Source organism: Cnephaeus nilssonii, assembly GCF_951640355.1.
Source record: "Cnephaeus nilssonii genome assembly, chromosome: 11".
Classification (NCBI taxonomy): Eukaryota; Metazoa; Chordata; class Mammalia; order Chiroptera; family Vespertilionidae; genus Cnephaeus; species Cnephaeus nilssonii.
In genome coordinates, this window is record NC_137082.1 from 47,668,477 (window position 1) to 47,688,196 (window position 19,720).

The window sequence follows — 19,720 nt, forward strand, 5'->3', positions numbered from 1 at the left end:
GGCAGTGCAGCGGCTCGAAGGTCGAAGGTCATCTGTAGAGTATCAGGGTCCCTCTGGCAGGTGGGGTCCCTCGGCCTGGCCTGCGGAGATCAGGCCAAAACTGGCTCTCCAACATCCCCCGAGGGGTCCCAGATTGCAAGAGGTGGTTCTCGAGTAACACACCCAGGAATGGGGCTCCCTCCTCTCTTGTTCTGGGTGTGTCACCTGAGAACCGAGGCTGCCAAGTCACCATAGCTTGGCAGCTCCTGCGTTGAACATCTGCCCCCTGGTGGTCAGTGCACGTCATAGCTACCATTTGGATGGTTGGACTGTCACTTAGCCTTTTATATGTATAGATATGTATTCTATAACATTTTCCTTGCCTTTGCTAGGCAAAAACATACAAATATTTCAGTCAATATTGTGATAAGTAATTGTGTAATAAGGATGACTAAGGCCTTGAATAAGAGTTTGTATTTTAGCCCTGAGTATAAAAGTTGACGGTTTTTTGCATCTATAGTGACAATAACTTTATTAATCAAACTCTTGCAGAAAGATGATGTTTGCTCAGTTCCTAATATCTTACCTTTATCTTTCAAAGAAAATCTACGTAAGTCTCTTAAACCAGAAAGTTTATCATCTACATCGCAATACAGCCTGTGGGAAATTTTTAAGGACAGTAAGAGGAAAGAGCCTGTGGGGGCAGAAAGGGACTTTCAGAGGACAGAAATGGGGTGATGACCTTCTCAGGGAACCCACTGCCGAGTTCATCTGGCCCCCAGCTTCAGGGGTGTGTTGACATAAGAAACATCCACACCTGTAGAGAATTTTTATAAAATTTTATCTGAGCCAAAAGACATGTTGAAGCAAGATCTCAACAGACTGAGATAAATGCTTGAAGGATAATAGTTGGCAGTTTCTTTCATGCATTTGACACTAAGGAAGGAATGGAAAGAAAATTACATGAAAGTGAGAGAAAGTAACGTCATGGTGGGATTATAGGATAATTAGGATTATGTACTTTCTTGAGGATGGTTAGCTTTATTTCAAAGGTGTGTCCACCTAGATGCACAGAACCAATGGATAGGGCTTACTTAAAGCGAAGATAAACCTTTTACTAAAGAAGATATGTGCCTGGGATGTGACCATGCACCATGACCTACCGAGTTAGGAATTTATGACCAGATCACCCTGTGTGGTTACTTTCCATAGTACCCCTTTCTTTTGTCCACAGAGGAAAGGAGAACAGAGTAGCAGGATAGGGCAGGGAAGTTGTGTGGAAACCAGTAGAGCTTGAGAAATGACCTAGAACACATTGAGAACCAAGAACATCTGTTCAATGTTCTTGTTCCAGCTACACAATTCCAGGCAAGCCCAGCTTTCCTAGAAAAGGGTTGCTGGGAAGATTTTGAAATAGAGGATTTCTAAGTGGAATAGTGTGAAAAAGAGAAGTTTTTATATGTCTAGAAGGAGGAGTGGGGGGATTTTAAATTTTTGAGAAGACTTATAGATGGGGAGAGGTGGCTTGAGCCCTCAGAGAAAGCATCAGAGTATGAGAAACTAGAGATTTAAATGTGGAGAAAGTTTCAAAATCTCCACAGGAAAGTATAACAGCCCAATAGACCTCAGGAACCTGGTTAGATCAGCCTCACTTCCACAGAATTTAGAGAAGACCAAAGGATTGGTTACATATTTGTTCTTAACATATTTATAGACACACTGTATCTCTAATGTATTTATGTAACTGGGGGGAATACAGTTGTGTAAATCTAAGATTTGGCTGAATCACTGAGCAGTTGTTAGAACAGAATTGCTCTTTGCTTCTAGTTAGGATAGTTTCCTTCAGGCCATTGCTCACACAGAGAACAAATAGAATAGGTGAATACAACATAAAAATCATGTTTTCGGATATATCAGATTGCTAAGGAAGTAAGAAGGACCAAAGAGGCTACGCTTTTCCATAGACAGGACTTTTTTATGTGTGAAGCTGCATATGAGCAGCTCCCCTTCTCCCCTTAGAGCAATTTGTCGGTTCCTGGCATAGTCTAGACCCTAGAGGCCGGAATCCAGGCTTGAACCAGGAGAGGGCCTCTGCAGGAGGACAGAGAGCCCAGCATCTTCGGGCAATTTCCTGGAGCTGCAGCAAAAATTGTGGAAACTTTGGGTTTTACAAACATGGGGTCGGTTTCCTCCAAAATCTTTTGCTGAATCTACATTGGTAGGAAGTCAGAAACGAAAGAGGATGAAAAACTCTGAAGAGCATAGGAGCTGTTCCCTCAGTCACCTGATGCTGTGGGAAGAAATACTTGCTAAAGAGAAGGGCCTGAGAAATGCCAGATGAGAACTGAAAACCCTGGTAGAAAGAAATGAGCCAAGGACCCTGTGGAACCAGTGTTTCCAGGACAGGAAGTGAGAGCAAACACTACCTGAGGTTCCAGGGCTTGTCCCTGGATGGGTTTGAAACCAACAGGGGTTTTGCTGATTGCAAAGCTCGCAAAGCTAGCAAAGCTCAAGGGCCCTCCAGACACTTGTTGAATCAAAAGCTATTCAGAACAAAGAGCGTGAGCAGGGAAGGAATAATGCTCTGAGGATCAGCGTGGGTGGGATTCCCTGCAGCTATCCATGTTAGGGTCAGGATAAGTTCCCAGGTTCTGAATTAAATACCTGGAGAGCTATGTGCCTTGGGAATAAAAACCAGGCAGAAGTTCACTGGGGATCGGCCCTGACCCAGCTCCATGCTTGCCTGCTGCAGAGAAGGACGCAGTCTCTGGACCATCACAGTGTATGGGGAGCACACCTAGCAAATGTCCTAGGAATGCCAAAAATAACATTCTGGGACCAAAATCCAGAGAAAACCTGCTACAGAAGCAAGGCAAGAGGTGCCCTACGTACTGATGCTAATAGGATGTTAAATAGTTAAGATGAATATGACTCATCCACTTAAAAATATGGAGAAAGAAAAATTCAAACTAGATAAAAGGATGAGTGAATTTAGCGAGATAATTAAAATTGTAAAAATAATGTAGTTTTTTTAAAATTGGAAATTAAAAAATACAGTATCTGAAATTGAAAAATCAATAGATGGGCCGAACTACTGATTGTGTGCTGTGGAATTCAGGATTCATAAAATGGAAAAGTTGACAAAATAACTGAACTCAATATAGATAGAAATATATACATAAAATAGAAAAAATTATAAGAGATGTGAGTCACGCTCGGAAGTTATAATATGGATGCAATTGAAATTCCAGAAAAAGAAAGAATAGGCCAGAAAAGCTGTCTGTGGAAAAATGTGTTAGTCTAATTTCTTCAGCATTCCCTGCAACCACGTTCTTTGTCATGGGACTTTGAAATGCCTCTCTTGAGAGGCAAATTCCCATCCCTTGACTTAAGCTTGCTCATATGACATCCTCTAACCAAAGGAATTTAAACAGATATAAGGAGAGAAGAAGCCCAAAGCGTGCTTATCTGATTGAGGTTGCTTGAGCCTTAGCCAGCACCAGGAAAGAGGGTCCCCTGGCAATCACTGCCTCTTCAGTCCAATTGAACACACGTGAGCAAACTTATTACAAACTGCTCTGGCCAAGCAGCTTCAGAGAAGCTAACTAGAGCTCCAGCTGACCTACAAAGCCAGGAACAAGAATAAATGGCTATTCCTGTTCCTTTCAGCCACTGATTTTTGGGATAATTTGTTATAAAGCATATTTGACTGGTACGCTTTCTACAAGATACCTCGGAGCAATAAACATCTGTGACTAACACTAGTTGATTATAAATACTATATGGAAGGATCACCTGGCAATGATATTACCTTCTTTTTTGGTTCATCGATGTGTATACCAATTGATAATTTTCATCAATTTGAGAGCAAGTGTGAATGTTTACATTGAGATGACGCTTTCTTGTTGGTTATGTTGCTAAAATAATTGATTTCTCTTAGGAAATGCAATATTTTCCCATTGGGGTAAAAAATGGATGATTTCTTTTCCTAGTGATGGTTTTGTTGGTGTCAGAAGTTGACAATCCTGCCTATAATTGACCTTGAGCTACTGCGTGTAAGCACCTCCTTCTAGCTTCCCAGTTCCACATTAAATGAGGTTTCTCTTTATTAATTTTGAGAGGTTAATAAAACATTGACTTTCCATATTTAAACTAGCCTTACAAAGAAAACAAGACTCATGTGCCTACATTTTCTATGGCAAAGAATTTACTCTTGGGTTGAAATAATTAATTGAATATTTATTAAGCCCAGTGATTCATTTTAGTTCCAACAGTAGCAGTTTTACCATGTTATGTGGGGCCACTATTTTCCCTGGTATGGTCCTCAGATGAAAAGTAATTTATTCCTTTACATTTCAGGTAGTAAGTTTCATCATTTGTACTGCAGCATGACCTAAGCCAGTAAGGTTTTCTGCTTGTTTTACTAATAAGACATATTGCTGGCATGTTCTCGGACTTTGTCTGACAAATGAGTTTAGTGAGAACAGGAGCAGAACAAAGAGTCAATACTATTTTTCTTGCTTATAAGCTTCCAAACATATCAAGATCCAAACACAGATTGAGCTGCAAACTGTTCAACATATCTCTGATTGCTTTTGTGTTGCTAGTCCAGGAACTACAGCAACTGGCTTTCTTTAGCCATTGAAATGCAATTGCATAAGGCTGGAAACCACAGAATCAATAATTTCTACACTTGCTTTTCTTTTAAAGGAAGCACAAGAGGGAGATAGAGTACCTCCCTTCAAAAAGGCTTTTTTGTCTTCCTATCATTTCTAATTTTCAATAGAAACCAGCCTCTCAGACCAGCAGAAGGTCAAGACCAAATTAGACCATTTCATTCAGCCTTCTAAAGGAAAAGGGGTGTCCCACTTTTATTTAAGGCTTTAACATGAAAATTCAGAAGAGTGTGCATAATCTAAGAAATTGTGTTCCCACAGAGAACAGGTTGAAATATGTGGTCTGAATAATATTTGATTTTTACTCTTTAGAATTTTGAAATACCAATTGAGTACTCTCAAAAATTATCTGAAATAGCCAAGTCAGTTTATATAATTTGGAAAAAAGATTTAACAATACAATAATCTAATTTGATCTAACTTAACCTTTTTTTAAAAAAGACACTTTTAATTTCACTCAAAAGTAGATATTATTATTGGAGACATTCTCACCTGGAAAAAAAATGCTTGAATTAGTTTCATATTTGAAGAATATTTGACCTTTAAACTCTTTTCCTTTTACTTGAAAGAAAATATAAGACACATTAACTTAAAATAAATTTTATGTAATTAAATCCCATCTTAAAACTAACAAATATATTTAAAGTAGCACTCATAAAGAAACTAAATTACTACATATTAGCCTTATGTCTTTCCATCAAAATATATGTAGTTTCTTCAATTTTTATTTATTTAATACTCAAACTATTTACAAATTCATCACATACATTTTATTAAACTCAGACAATACTGTTTTGTGTATTTAAAATTATTTAAGCCCTGGTCAGCCAGTGTTTCTCAGTGGCTAGAGCTTTGGCCCATGCACTGAAGGGTCATGTGTTTGATTCCTGATCAAGGGCACATACCTGGGTTGCAGGTTTGATCCCTGGCCCTGGTCAGGGTGCATGGGTGGCAACCAATTGATGTGTCTCTCTCACATCCATCTTTCTCTCTCTCTCCCTCCGACTCCCTCCCTCCTTTTCATTCTCTCTAAATATCAATGGAAAAAAAAATATCCTCAGGTGAGTATTAACAAAATATAAAATCATTTAAGTAAGGGATTATTTTATTGATTTAAAATAAGATTCGGATTTGGTATGGAAGAAGATATTTACAAATGGTACTTCTGATAAGGGGCTAATATCCAAAATATATAAAGAACATATACAACTCAATAACAAAAAGAAAAAATTAAACAATCTGATTAAAAAATGGGCAGAAGCTCTGAATAGACATCTTTCCAAAGAAGATGACATACAGATTCTCAACAGACATATTAACATGAAAACATGCTCAACATCACTAGCTACTGGGGAAATGCAAATCAAAACCAGAGTGAGGTATCACCTCACACCTGTAAGAATGGTTATTATCAGAAGACAAGAAATAACAAGTGTTGGAAAGGATGTGGAGAAAAGGGGACCCTTGTGTACTGTTGGTGGGAATGTAAATTAGTGCAGCCATCATGGAAAACAGTATGAAGGTTTCTCAAAAAATTAAGAATAGAACTACCACATGATCAAGCAAATCCTCTTTGGGGAATTTACTGAAAAATAACAAAAACACTATTGCAGTGCTTTCACCAATGCTTCAGTGACGAGGGCGCCTGCAGCAGAGGGAAGGTTTAAATTACTGATCCCAGTGGCCTCTGGTGACTCAAATCTAATGGTCTTTCAAGTCCCCCATGCTGACTGTGGCTCTGTTATCATTTTTATCCTGCTTTGTTGTGGCAGAATGCATGGGAAAACGATCAGCCAGCACTCTGAGGGAGGAACGTTTAACCTTTATTTTGCAGACCTGCTAGACCAGGGGAATTTCGGATCCAAAGCCTGAACTGAACTGGTGGGGAGGCTCTGACCTATATATCTCCTCCTGTGGCGGGCCCCTGAGGGTCCCCGCAGCTCCTCCCATGTCAGCTGTGGTGGGGCCCTGGGGTTAGGCTCTGCAGCTCCGCCCTGGTCAGTCAGAGTGGGGAAGTAAGACTACAGTTTTAACCAGATACTGAACTAGGTTGCAAGCCCTTCCCCACCCCCCACATTTTCCTTTTCAGCTTAACCTGGTTACCTCTGAAAATGTTTTTTTTCTTTGACAGCTTAGATACTTAATTCTACTGTAGTCTATTAACAGACTTTCTAATATGCAGATAAATTAGAACTAGTACTTAGTGCTAATTGACTAATCAATCAAGGAATTTTTACTTTTTTCTCATAGTCTGAAGATATATGAAGGTTATTTTTTCCATTTGAAAAATGTCTTGAAGTAAAGCCTGGAGCCAAGTAAATACAGAGAAGAAGTATAATCACCAATAATGATCTATGTAGTATTATATAGCTCATTTATTTTCTCATTAATACAGCTAATATGTGTGGGCTTATTATAAGGCAGTGGGTAAATAATACACATGAGTGTACAACAATTAGTGTTTCAAAGTGCAATTGGACTCTTAGTTCATTGTCAATATATGATGTGAATTATTAAATCAGTGAATTAATTTGGTACTAAGGTATTGATACATATATAATTGTTACTATTCTTAATCATTGTGTGTGCTAAAGTTTTGACTTTTACATTCAAATCAGCAGTTATAAAAATAATTTGCAATTGAGAAATCCCATCTCCTGTTATGTTTACAATTCCATAAACCTTGTCACTTGTCATCTACTTGGCATTTATTAAGTTCCCACTGGGTACCAGGCGCTGCATTGTGTATTGACAAGAGAATTCAATGTAAAATGTTGCCTAACACAATTCATTTATTTTATTTTAAACACAGGATTCATCATCCAATGTCCTAAATGACAAAAATGACCCAAGAGAGATGACTCAGGATAAGGATGCAAGGTGCCAGTAGTCACCAATAATCACCTCTTTATTTCATACTTGGGGAATACTTATTAATCCAATACAAATTAAGTTATTATTAAATGCCTAATCTGACTGGTAGCAAAGGGGGTTGACCAGTTGATAACCAATTACAGCCTCTAGTGGACTCACCTATTTAAACCATGAAAGTTTGAAAGGTACCTTATTAAAGCAACACTATTTCTGAGTGCTGTTTGATAATAGAAACCATTTTCATAAGACCCTAGAGTCAGTTTCTTCAGTGTCTAAATGGTCAATGATTATTCCAGCTTCAGTTTTCAGACTTAATTTTATTTTTATTTTTTTCATTTTAATTTCTTTATTGATTGAGGTATTACATATTTGCCCTCATCCCCCTGTTGTCTGTGTCCACTGGTTAGGCTTATATGCATGCATACAAGTCCTTTGGTTGACCTCTCCCCCTTACCCCCACCCTCCCCTACCTTCCCTCAGACTTCATTTTAATCAGCCTCTCAGCAGCATTTGACATTATTGATATCTCCCTCCTTAATAACATACTGTTTCTCCCTGGTATCCAGGATACTAAACTCTTTATTTTTCTCCTCACTCTTTCTAGCTCCTCTTTTCAGTCCCATTTGCTGATTTAACCTTTCTTACATGACTTCTTAATGTTGTCCTGTGTGAAAGCTCAATCCTTAGTACTGTTGTCATTGGTGTCTACACTAGTATTTTCAGAGATCCCCTCTAGCCTCAGGGCCACACACCTGTATGCACATGATCCCTAAATGTAAACCTCCAACTCACCTCCAGACTTGGATGCCTAACTACACACTCAGCTTCTCTACATGAAAGGGTATAATGGACATTCAAAATTCAACATCTTTGAAACTTAACTGAACCTGTTAGCAGATTAAAGGGGCCCATTTGCCTGTGCATATCAAAACCCAATCGAACATGAACAGGAATTTGCAGCCAAGAAAGTAAGTGTTTATTAGTTGAGGAAATGGCACCAAGCCCAGAGTCACAGAAAAGACCTGGCTTCCACGGGAAAAATCATTAATCACGGTGACTACAGGAGTTGGGGTCCTGGGCTCTACTGATTGGTTGGGGCCAGAGTAGGGAGTTGATCATTGCATTAGGTCGGATGTCATCCATGGCATTGTTTTTCACAGACCTGGGCTGTAACACAACTGAAGTCATGATGTTATCTTGAGCTTGACTGAAACTGTTTCTGAGGTCAGCAGACCTGAGGCTTTGTTCTTAAGACAGGTTTGTTTTTGTTTTTTTTCTGAACAGAATCTGACATCCTAAGAGCTTAATGATTAAGGAAGAGAGTGGATGGGCAGAAAGGAGGAAAAGTCATGTTAAAGAAATGGAGTTTCTGTGTGATTACACACCTTCCTCAGATCATTTGAAAATAATTTCATCTTTTCATTTGCTCAGACTAAAATCTTTAGAGTTATTATTGACTCACATTTTTTCCCCACTTTCTAACATACATACATATTCCCAACATGAAGTCCTATTGTCTGTAACTGATTTATGGAATATGATCTCTTCTTTCCACGTTAACTGCTATAACATCAGTCCAAGATAATATCAATACTCACTACCCAATATGTTCATCATGTCAAAATATTACAAAAAATGTATAAATGCTGTAATTGTTTTTCCATGTGTGCAATGACATATGTTTTATATTTTTTTCCTGGTATATTTGGCACTTCTAGGACCCCACTGATTAGATAGATAGATGAAATAATTAGTAAATAGACATGATTAGCCCCATCATATTAAGTTAAAACTTAGGTTTTAAAAAGTTTAGTTAGTAGAATTGGGGAGAGAACACAGAATTTCCCCTATAAAAATAATTGTAAAATTTTAGATTGATCAAATATGGGCATCACAGTTTAATTTTTAATCCCAAACCCATTGCTATAGGAAGAATAATGACTCTTCATTAATGTTCATTCCTTAATCCCTAGAACCTGTTACACAGCAGGGGGTGTATGTTTGCACATGGAATTAGGTTGCTAATAAACTGACTTTAAGTAAGGAGATTATTTTAGACTATCCATGTGGGCCCACTTAATTGCCAGGACCCTGCACCAAGAAATGCAGGCCATGTCTAAAAGCTGGAAAGGACAAGAAAACAGACTTTTCCCCAGAGTATCAAAAAAGAAACATAGTTCTGCTATCACCGGCTCTTTGTTGTTAATTCTCACAGAGGATATTTTTTCCATTGATTATTAGAGAGAGTGGAAGGGAGCGGTAAAGTCAGAGAAAGAGAATCATCCATGTGAGAGAGACACATGGATTAGTTGCCTCTTGTACACACCTCCACCAGGGGACCAGAAACAAACCCATGACCCTTCAGTCCTCAGGCCAACACTCTAATCACAGAGCCAAACCAGCCAGGGCCTCTCACTGGCTCTTAATGCAGGGAGGCCCATTCCAGACTTGTGCCCTTCCGAGTCATGAGAGAATAAGTCTGTGCTCTTTGAAGCCACTAAGATTGTCATAATCTATTATAGAATTAACTAGAGGCCCAGTGCATGAAATTCAGCCTGGCCTGTGCTCTCTCGAAGTCTGGGAGCCTTAAGCCGGCAGTTGGACATCCTTGGCGCTGCCGCAGAGGCAGGAGAGGCTCCCGCCACCGCCGCTGTGCTCACCAGATATAAGCATGGCTTCTGGTTGAGCGGTGCTCCCCCTGTGGGAGCTCACTGACCACAAGGGGGCAGCTCCTGCATTGAGTGTCTGCCCCCTGGTGGTCAGTGCACGTCATAGCAACCAGTCATTCCACTGTTCGGTTGATTTGCATATTAGCCTTTTATTATATAGGACTAGAGTTCCAATGCACGAGATTCATGCAAGAGTAGGCCTTCCTTCCCCTGGCTGCCGGCACTGGCTTCCCCCTGGCACCCGGGACCCAGGCACCCAGGACCCGGGCTTCTCTCTGGCTGCCTGCAGGCACCCATGACCCGGGCTTCCCTTGCAGCCCCAGCTTCATCTGGAAGGTCATCTGGAAAGACGTCTGGTCTAATTAACACATTACACTTATATTATGATAGTTAACTAATTTATCCACTCAGATACTAAAATCAAACTTTTTCAACAACTCATCTTTTTCTACCTGCATGGAACAGATAGATTAAATATTTATCTTTACAGAGGCTTACAATGTTATTTTTCACATGAACTTTGAGACTTATCTTGCTTTGTAACTGTTTCCTACACTTAGGCACTTATTCTTGTTACTCTGCATTTTTGTTCATTTTACTGCCCAACATGCTGCTTCCTGCCCACCATTTTCCAGGGCTTTGGCTTCACATCTCTCTTATTCCACAGCTTCCACATTAATCTCTTGTTGATGCTGCTAGTACTTTGTCACAGATATCTTCCACTTAATGTACCTCCTCCTGGCAAGTTTCTCAAACAACATTTGTCACTGTTGCCTGATAGGAAGTAAAAATCACTTTCCAGAATCATATAAAAATTTAACTACTTTTTCAACAAAGAAAAATTATTTTAATACAGATAAGAAATATAGCCTCTTATGATTAGCCTTTGTACTAGAATATATTTTAAAATGTGTAAGCATAATTTAAAGAAACATATCATTGTTTATACTGAGTAAATAAAAGAGAAATGTATTCATGTCTGGTTTGATATATGGAGGCTTTTAGATGTTATTTTTAATGCATAATTTTATTCACTTTAACTCATGTACCTCAATTTTTTTTGCAGCTATGCAATTTCTGAGACTTATTTTCCTTTTCTCAAGCCCAAATTTCTGCTTTCTGGTACTACTGTAAAACCACATCAGTAAATAATCCTAAATAAATTATGGTAAATTATAGTAAATAATCCCAAGGCCAGATTTAGGCATTGGTATAGCATCACTATTTCAGGGAAAAAAAATGAATGTATTGTGTTCATAGAAATAATACATAATATTAAATTCAATAAAAAAAGAACAAATAGATGAAGGCAAATAAATATATCAAAACCAATTTTAAATAACCATAAATAACATTAATTGAATATACTTTAAAATACATCTTAATTTTTAATGGAAAGGTTAAGTTGATCAAATTATTGCATAAAAATCATTATAAATATGTAATTAAAATTAAAGGCATGCTATTTATATTTTTATTTAGAGTAAAATAAAAAGGGAAATATTTGTTAAAAGCTAAATAAGTGCTGAACTTTCAGATAACTATTTTATTGACAAAAGAAATTTTTGTTTTAAAGTTTTTCTCTGAGTAAAGAGTATGCAATAATGCCGAAACCGGTTTGGCTCAGTGGATAGAGCGTCGATCTGTGGACTAAAGGGTCCCAGGTTCGATTCCGGTCAAGGGCATGTACATTGGTTGCAGGTACATCCCCGGTGGGGGTGTGCAGGAGGCAGCTGGTTGATGTTTCTCTCTCATCGATGTTTCTAGCTCTCTATCCCTCTCCCTTCCTCTCTGTGGAAAATCAATAATATATATATATATATATATATATATATATATATATATAGAGAGAGAGAGAGAGAGAGAGAGAGAGAGAGAGAGAGAATGCAATAATATCAGGAAGCTGGTATAACACGAATGTGTCAATGTATGCTTCAATTTTAGGAGTACTGCAAACAGCTCTCTTGCCAGGCATGAGGAAGTCTGCGTTCCTACCCATTCACTACTAGCTGAGTGAGTGCATCATTATTACTATCTTGCCAAGCTTTAATATTTATAATCTGTCATAATAATCCCTTTAATTGTTTATCCTTCATCCTCTAATTAATAAATTTAATGCTCATTATGTTTTATACATATCTTCTCTATTAATGCATTATTTATTTTTATTCCTTGATGAGCTGAATTTATTGTCAATAATTAATTTTTAAAAGAAGAGATTATAATCAGACTAATCTTGTCACATTCTTTGGTATTGCTGTTAGAATGCACTTGGTAATCCTAGGATCCCATTGGAGCTATGAAAAAACTCAGATTAGGATATTTCTTAGAAGACTATCAGACAATCAGGGAGGGAGGGAGAGAGCAAGAGACTGGGAGGAAGGAGGTTGGAGAAGCTGGAAGAAAGGAGAAAGAGGGAGAAAGGCTGATCTGAGAAGGATGGAAGATTACTGGGAGGTACAGCAGAAAGGGTTTTTACCAAAGAATACGGCCTCAGGAAATTTTTCATATATTCATGAGTAGCTTGGCATGAGTACTGGAGATCCATTTTGATTTTGGCAAGATGATGTATGAAGGGATGGGGGAGCAGCAAAGACCACCTCAGGCTTTGTCTGCACAGGAAATGTGCTTATCTCAAAAAGCAGGAGGAGAAGAGGCATGAGTCTCTCGTTTTTTCTTTTTACTATACTTTCCAGTAAACAGCAATACTCAGTGATAAATTGACCATGTGTTGAACTTTCACCTTTCTTTCAAGGATTTCATGATATTGTGATAAATCTTTACTAACAAAAACACTTCCCTGATATGAAACTTTCAGGTTTCTTTGTTTTGGGATTTTTGTTTTTGTCTAATCTTGTACCATTATCTTCTCTTGTTGTCATTTCTGTGCCCTTGACTTCCTCTGGTTGATCATTAGTGGAGATGTTAAATATGGAGGCATTGCCATCTTGCTCTGTTACTGCCATTTATCATGTTCATTGAATGACTTTAATTTGCTTAGCCCTGAGCTTATTCATAAGTGTAACCAGAAAAGAATAGTTGCTGAATAGACAGTAAAATAATAGAAAATAAATGTAAGATGGCTTATCCTCTTTCATGCAAGTTAAAATTGTTTAGCCAGTTTTCTATTTTCTAAGTAAGCTTACCTTAGATTTTCAAGAAAAAGTACTATTTTCTAAGTAAGCTTACCTTAGATTTTCAAGAAAAAGTACTATTTTCTAAGTAAGCTTACCTTAGATTTTTAAGAAAAAGCTTTAAACTCAAATCATATTTTTACCATAAATTTTTGCTAAATTTTCTGCCACACCTTACACTATCCTGTGATGACCATTTTTTCTTTGTGTCCTTGTATTATCTTCTGGAATATAATATCTCCATGGTCATGTGGTTTCAGTTTAAATGTTCTTTACTAATGGAAGAGCAATGAATGACCAGCATTATCTTTGGAACACTGGCATTTTAAATAATAAATAAATCATAGAGTATTTACCTCATCTTTTATATGTCCCACTGTTGTTCTAGAGAAGTAACAAAGTACAATGATTGTGACTGTGACTGTTAGGCATCGATCCTAGCTCTTTCTGTCTGCTGACCACAGGCAAATAAACTATCCTCTCTAGCTCTGCCCCCTCTTTGGCAATATGAGGGATAATAACAGAATCCAACTAAAAAGCAATGAGTTAAATTTATGAAAACTTTAAAAACAATGTAGTAGATAGTGTTTTAAATAAATAAAATTGTGTTTAATAATGTAAAGACATTATGGAACTTCTGCAAGTCTTTTACTCTTGCTCTAATCCTGAAATGCATTTAGTCAAATTGGTCTTTATCTGAAATTTCAATCTATAAAAAATTTAGACCACATCTGATTAATACAGGGATTAAAAAAAGAATTTGAGACTGTTGTTGCTTTTTAACAAATGATGAAATAACTATATACATATATATCTGTAACTAGTTTGCAAACCAATCATCTGTTTTTAGCACCAACGAAGCTGTGGTAACTCTGATGATGGTGGATCTGTTTTTGATGTTGAGACAAAGTCAGAGTGCAATAGGATATGAGTACAGGTTGAAGGTGAATCAGTGATGAGAAGATGAACAAACCTTTAATGAATTTGAATATAAAGAGGATGAAAAATACTTGCAGGGGAAATCACTGTTATGTATTTTTTGAGATGGGAGAGATATGGCCATCTTTAAATATAGATAGTTAAGAAAGAGTAGGAAGTGAGATGATTAACAGAGAAGAGAATGTTGATTATTGGAGAATTAAGGGGAGGTAGGAAGAAATGTTGCATAGGACAAAGGTGGAAAATTTGTGATTTTGTGAAATTCCTGGAAAGTGAAATGAACATTGATTTATTGGTTATATTTCCAGGAGGCTGAAAGACTTGTTACCTAATTAGTTTTATTTCTGTATAAAACTGAGGTAAGACCATCAGTTCTCCCTCCGCAAGGTCTCATAATAGTAGCTAATGCCAGCATCATTTTCTTATTCTTGTTAATATTTACATATGTTTTTTCTCATTATCAAATGTGGTATATGCTTATTGTAAACATAAAAGGCAAAAAGCACCTAGGACCACACTATCATGAATTAAAAAGTATTTAAAAATATGATACTATCATTACATGGTATAAACTAAGTATACATGGTATTAAAAGTTCTTAAAATATTATTTTAAAATTGCATTATATTTCTTCATATTTTATAATCTTTAATCATTATTCTATTGGTGGCAATTTAGATTATTTCCAATTTCTCTCTCTTTTACTCAATTATTCATTTGATATTATGTTCATGAATTGTTTGAAGAGTCTATTAATTCACTATATTTGAAATACTTAGGAGAATTCACCTTTGAATACATTTATAAATAGCATTAGCATTATGTATAGCACATAAATGCATATCCAAGCATTATGTGTTTAATTAAATTGACTAGTATTGAATTCCAATTAACTGCCTCCATTGGGAAAAAAAAGTGGTAAAAGAATTTAGAAAAAAAAAATCTAAATGTTGAGAGGTGGAATGTAAGGTAAAAATATGGGCCCTCTCTGAGGAATTAACCAACTAACAAATATACTGTATATCCTTCACTGAAAACCTTCAATATGGAAATGCCTCATACTTAATCATAGGAGGTCTTCACTTGATAAATACACTATCATAATAATAAGAAACAAGGGAACTTTCTCAATATATGAGAAGTCTTTGATCTCCATTTAGTGTGCAAGCAGTGTCTTTGCAAATATTAGGAAGGTATTGCCTTGGGTATGCATTTCAAAATGCAATGACCTAATGTGACCTCCACTTATTAAATATGAAATGACAGAAAAAGAGAAAGAAGTGGCTTCTCAAATGTAAAGGTGGCGTTCAGAGATGAGTTTCAGTTGGAGGCTATTTACGTATGTTGGTACCTTGAGTAGTGGAAGCAGGTAGAACACGCACAGCTGAATTTGCCCTTCTGAATATTTGCCAAATAGGAGAGATGAAAGAAAATTGGCATATAAAATTGATGATTCTGGCAATAAAATGATAGAAATAACTGAGCCCATAATGCAAGGCTCAGATAATGAAAGGACTTGCAATCTTCCACAGTCAATGTGGCTTTAATAATGGTACATGGTCAGTATAGCTCATTTAGGATGTTGGCCAAATGTATATCCTTGTGATATGAAGTGGAACTGAGGTCCTCAGAGGACTGAGGCCCTCATGTGACTGAGACCTCTATTTCTTTGCTGGTTTTATGCTGGGGCCAACATTCGCTTCTAGAAGCTGCCCATGTTCCTTCTCCATTCTCCATGTGGCCCCTCTAGAAATAATGGGTGTGGTACATGTATGCTTCTAATCTCCCCTTTCTGCTACATCTCTCTGATTCCAGCTGTACAAACTTCTGTTTTTAAGGGCTCATGTGATTAGAATGGGTCCATCCAGATAAATCTAGGGTAATCTATTTTAAGACCCCCTAATATGAACAATATCTGCAAAGACCCTCTTTTTGTCATGTAACACAGGTTCTGGGGATTAAGATGTGACATTTTTTTGAAGGGAAATATTCTGACTGGTACACAGGGCTAATGAGCAACTGGCTTATTTCACTTGGCATAATGCTCTCAGGTCCATCCATGCTGTGGCAAATAGTAATAGTTCTTTCTTTTTTATAGCAGTGTAGTATTCCATTGTGTAGATGTACCACTGTTTTTTAATCCATTCATCTGCTGATGGGCACTTACGCTGTTTCCAAATCTTAGCTATTGTAAATTGTGCTGCTATGAACATAGGGGTGCATATGTCCTTTCTGATTAGTGTTTCTGATTGCTTGGGATATATTCCTAGAAGTGGGATTACTGTGTCAAATGGAAGTTCCATTTTTAATTTTTTGAGGAAACTCCATACTCTTTTCCACAGTGGCTGCACCAGTCTGCATTCCCACCAGCAGTGCATGAGAATTCCTTTTTCTCCACATCCTCACCAGCACACTTGTCATTTGTGCATTTGTTGATGATAGCCATTCTGACAGGTGTGAGATGGTATCTCATTGTCATTTTGATATGCATCTCTCAGATGATTAGTGACTTTGAGCATGCTTTCATATGTCTCTTGGCCTTCTGTAAGTCCATTTTCAAAAACCACAATTTTTTTTAAAATGTGAAAACTATATCAATACTGGAGGCCCGGTGCATGAAATTCATGCATGGGTGTGGTCCCTAGGCCTGGCCAGCGATTGAAGCATGAGCACCTAGCGTGGAAGAGCAGATCACAGCTGACCTCTGGGCCTGGGCAGCACCTGGGCCCCGGGCCCCCATGCACCTCCCTCTGCCTGAGTCATGGTGCCTGAGTCCCCACGCAGAGATGCGGTGAGCGTGGGGAGCAGGGTGAGCCTCTGGGCCACCTAGTGGCGCTGCATGGAAGCTGGGCAGGCAGCACACTCTCTCCTGGCCAGCCTTGCAGAGCGGCTCCTGCAACAATCCACGGGGAGCTTGACTGGCCCCTGTGGTCCCGGCGGCTGTGGCCCAGCTCACCCGGAGGAGGCCATGCAGGTGCAGGGTGGGCTCCTCACCGGTGCCAGGCACCTGAGCACAAGGGCTTCCCTGGCTCATGAGCCCTGGCGTCCCGGGGGAGGGTAGCAGGGGGAGTGAGAGCAAGCTCAGCAGACACCCCACATTCTCTCTGCACCTCGGTCCCATTACCCCCACCCTCAGGTAGCCGATGAGAAGTCACAGTCCCTCTACTGGGCACCATGGGGGGGTTGGTCACCACCACCCACCCCCAGTTCCCTGTCCCAGCCCGGGACCTGCCCCCGATTGAACGATCAGGGTCTGCCAGCCACTGGTTGCCACTGACCCCCCTGCCCAACTCCCTCAGTTCCTTGGTAGCTCGGTGGCAGTCCCACCCGCTTCTGCCCCCACTGGGGGCTATGAGGCCCCTGCTCGCACCGGCCTTGACCTGGTGCCGCCCGCTCACCTGCTCCACCATCCTGCCATGGTCCTGCTCTCTTCAGGGCCCATTGGGGCCAGCAGTGCCTCCACCGCCACCTGCTGCCAGCGCCATTTCACTGACACCTGCCATGTTCCGCACCGCCCCTTGGTGGTCAGCGCAGGTCATAGTGAGCAGTCAAACTCCTGGTGGAACTCCCAATTGAACAACCGCCTGAGGGGACAATTTGCATATTAGGCTTTTATTATATAAGATTGCAAAGTCTTAATACATTTTGAGGCCTTGGGAATAAATTAAAAGGAACATAATAAAATGATGAAGATAGAGCAAGGCTAATATTAGGACACAGAATCTTGTAATTCTAGAGTTGGTTTACTCTAGTGCTAGTGCATAGCCCAGCACATCCTTCAGCAGATTAAAAGTAGGTAAGAGAAGCTGTTGTTGGTGCTGCTGATCTGACTTGCTCATGTGGTTCGATCATCTTTCACAAGTTGGGCTGTTTCACTTCCATTAGATGATTGCTCTGTAACTTTCATTCTCTTTGCCTCCATTATTTGATATCATGCTTGAATGGGAACAATTTCTCCTTTATGTGTAGGCGTATACACTATTGAATTATTTGAGTCATGTTGGAGTGCTATTCTTATTTATTTATATGCCCTCAACATAATGCCCAATCCAGAAGCTGTAAATATGTCACCTAAGGGTGATGGAGATCTCCAAATAGTCACTTTCCAAAGTTATAACTAGCACTTGCTTTAAATTGGAGTGATTATGTCTAAGCCATGTGATTTGAAAGGATGGTGCTGACATGCACCGACCCTTTCTATTGCTTTAATGCCTTTCTTCCTATCATAGATCCAAACAACATTTTTATCACTTGACTGGATATGACAGCTGTGTGATTCCTTTTTCTCTGTGAATCCAATTAATCTGTCTGTGCTTCTGGGCTTGTTAATTTTTTGGCATATGCCTTTTCCTTCTTACTTTTTTTTCCTCTAAACAAGCTGTTTACATTCTCAGAATGATTATCTTTAGATCTTCATGCTTGCCTGCTTTTTGAATTAGTTACCCTTTTATCCCAGCTCCTCTATAGGTTTACTAATGATCACCCTCATCTCTCTATACTCAACCTTTGATTTAGTTTTGTCTCTTCACACATGCACTACAATTACTTGAGGTGATTCAATAGCTCACTTAAAAGAAACAGACAAAATAATCCTTACAAAGTCTCAACATTGATTTTGCACTCTGTAAAGGTTTACAAGAGCTTAATGTGAATGTTATGAAAACTAAGGACATCAGATGACTAATTGTTTCAACCAATACCTTTTAAGGAAAAGATAAAAACAATCACAAAGAAAAGAACCAAAAGTCATTTTTAAGGATATATAAAACCTACTGAGGTTGCAACTGAATCCCCTTTATGAAACTCATGAAAACTGTTATGTGACCTAATGTGTATATGCCAACTTGTAGGCTGTGAACCCCCAATAAAAATAAATTGCACACTTATCTTTGCTTTACTAGTTGAGAAACCAATCAAATGTAAAAAATATATATTCATTTAGTAAAATATTTTTGAGTGTTGTTTTCTTTGCCACAAATCAATTTTCCATGCTGCACATAATGTGATAGTTTAACCACAGTGAATCTCTATAGAAGTTCTAGAGAACTGTGCTCAGTTGAAAAGCCAATACAAAATAATAATAATAATAATTTTTCTTAAAGCCAATCCAAAATGTTGCATAGTCCATGATTCTATTTATGTAGCCTTCTTGATATAACAAAAGTATGGAAATATCAAACAGATTAGTGGTTACAAGTAATTAATGACAGTGTGTGGTAGAAGAGAAATAGGGGTGGCTGTAATAGAACAACATGAGGGATCCTGGTAAGGACAGGAATGTTGTGTCTTGACTGTATTGATGTCAGTATCCTGGTTGTGAGGTTATGCTCTAGTTTTGCAAGTTGTTACCATTGAGGGGAATTAGATAAAGAGTATAAGGCATCTCTGTGTGTTTTTAATTACAACTACATGATAATTTATAAGTATCTTTAAATAAAATTTCTATTAT

The 19,720-nt window shown here is 38.4% G+C and overlaps 1 long non-coding RNA gene across 1 annotated transcript in view; it reads left to right on the top strand.

Moving 5' to 3' along the window:
* LOC307106950 overlaps positions 1–19,720 on the top strand; it is a 123,083-nt gene that overhangs the window by 31,993 nt on the left and 71,370 nt on the right. The window contains exon 2 of the long non-coding RNA XR_013814164.1: positions 12,143–12,211. This is a non-coding gene — a long non-coding RNA (uncharacterized lncRNA). The remainder of the gene's footprint in view (positions 1–12,142; positions 12,212–19,720) is intronic.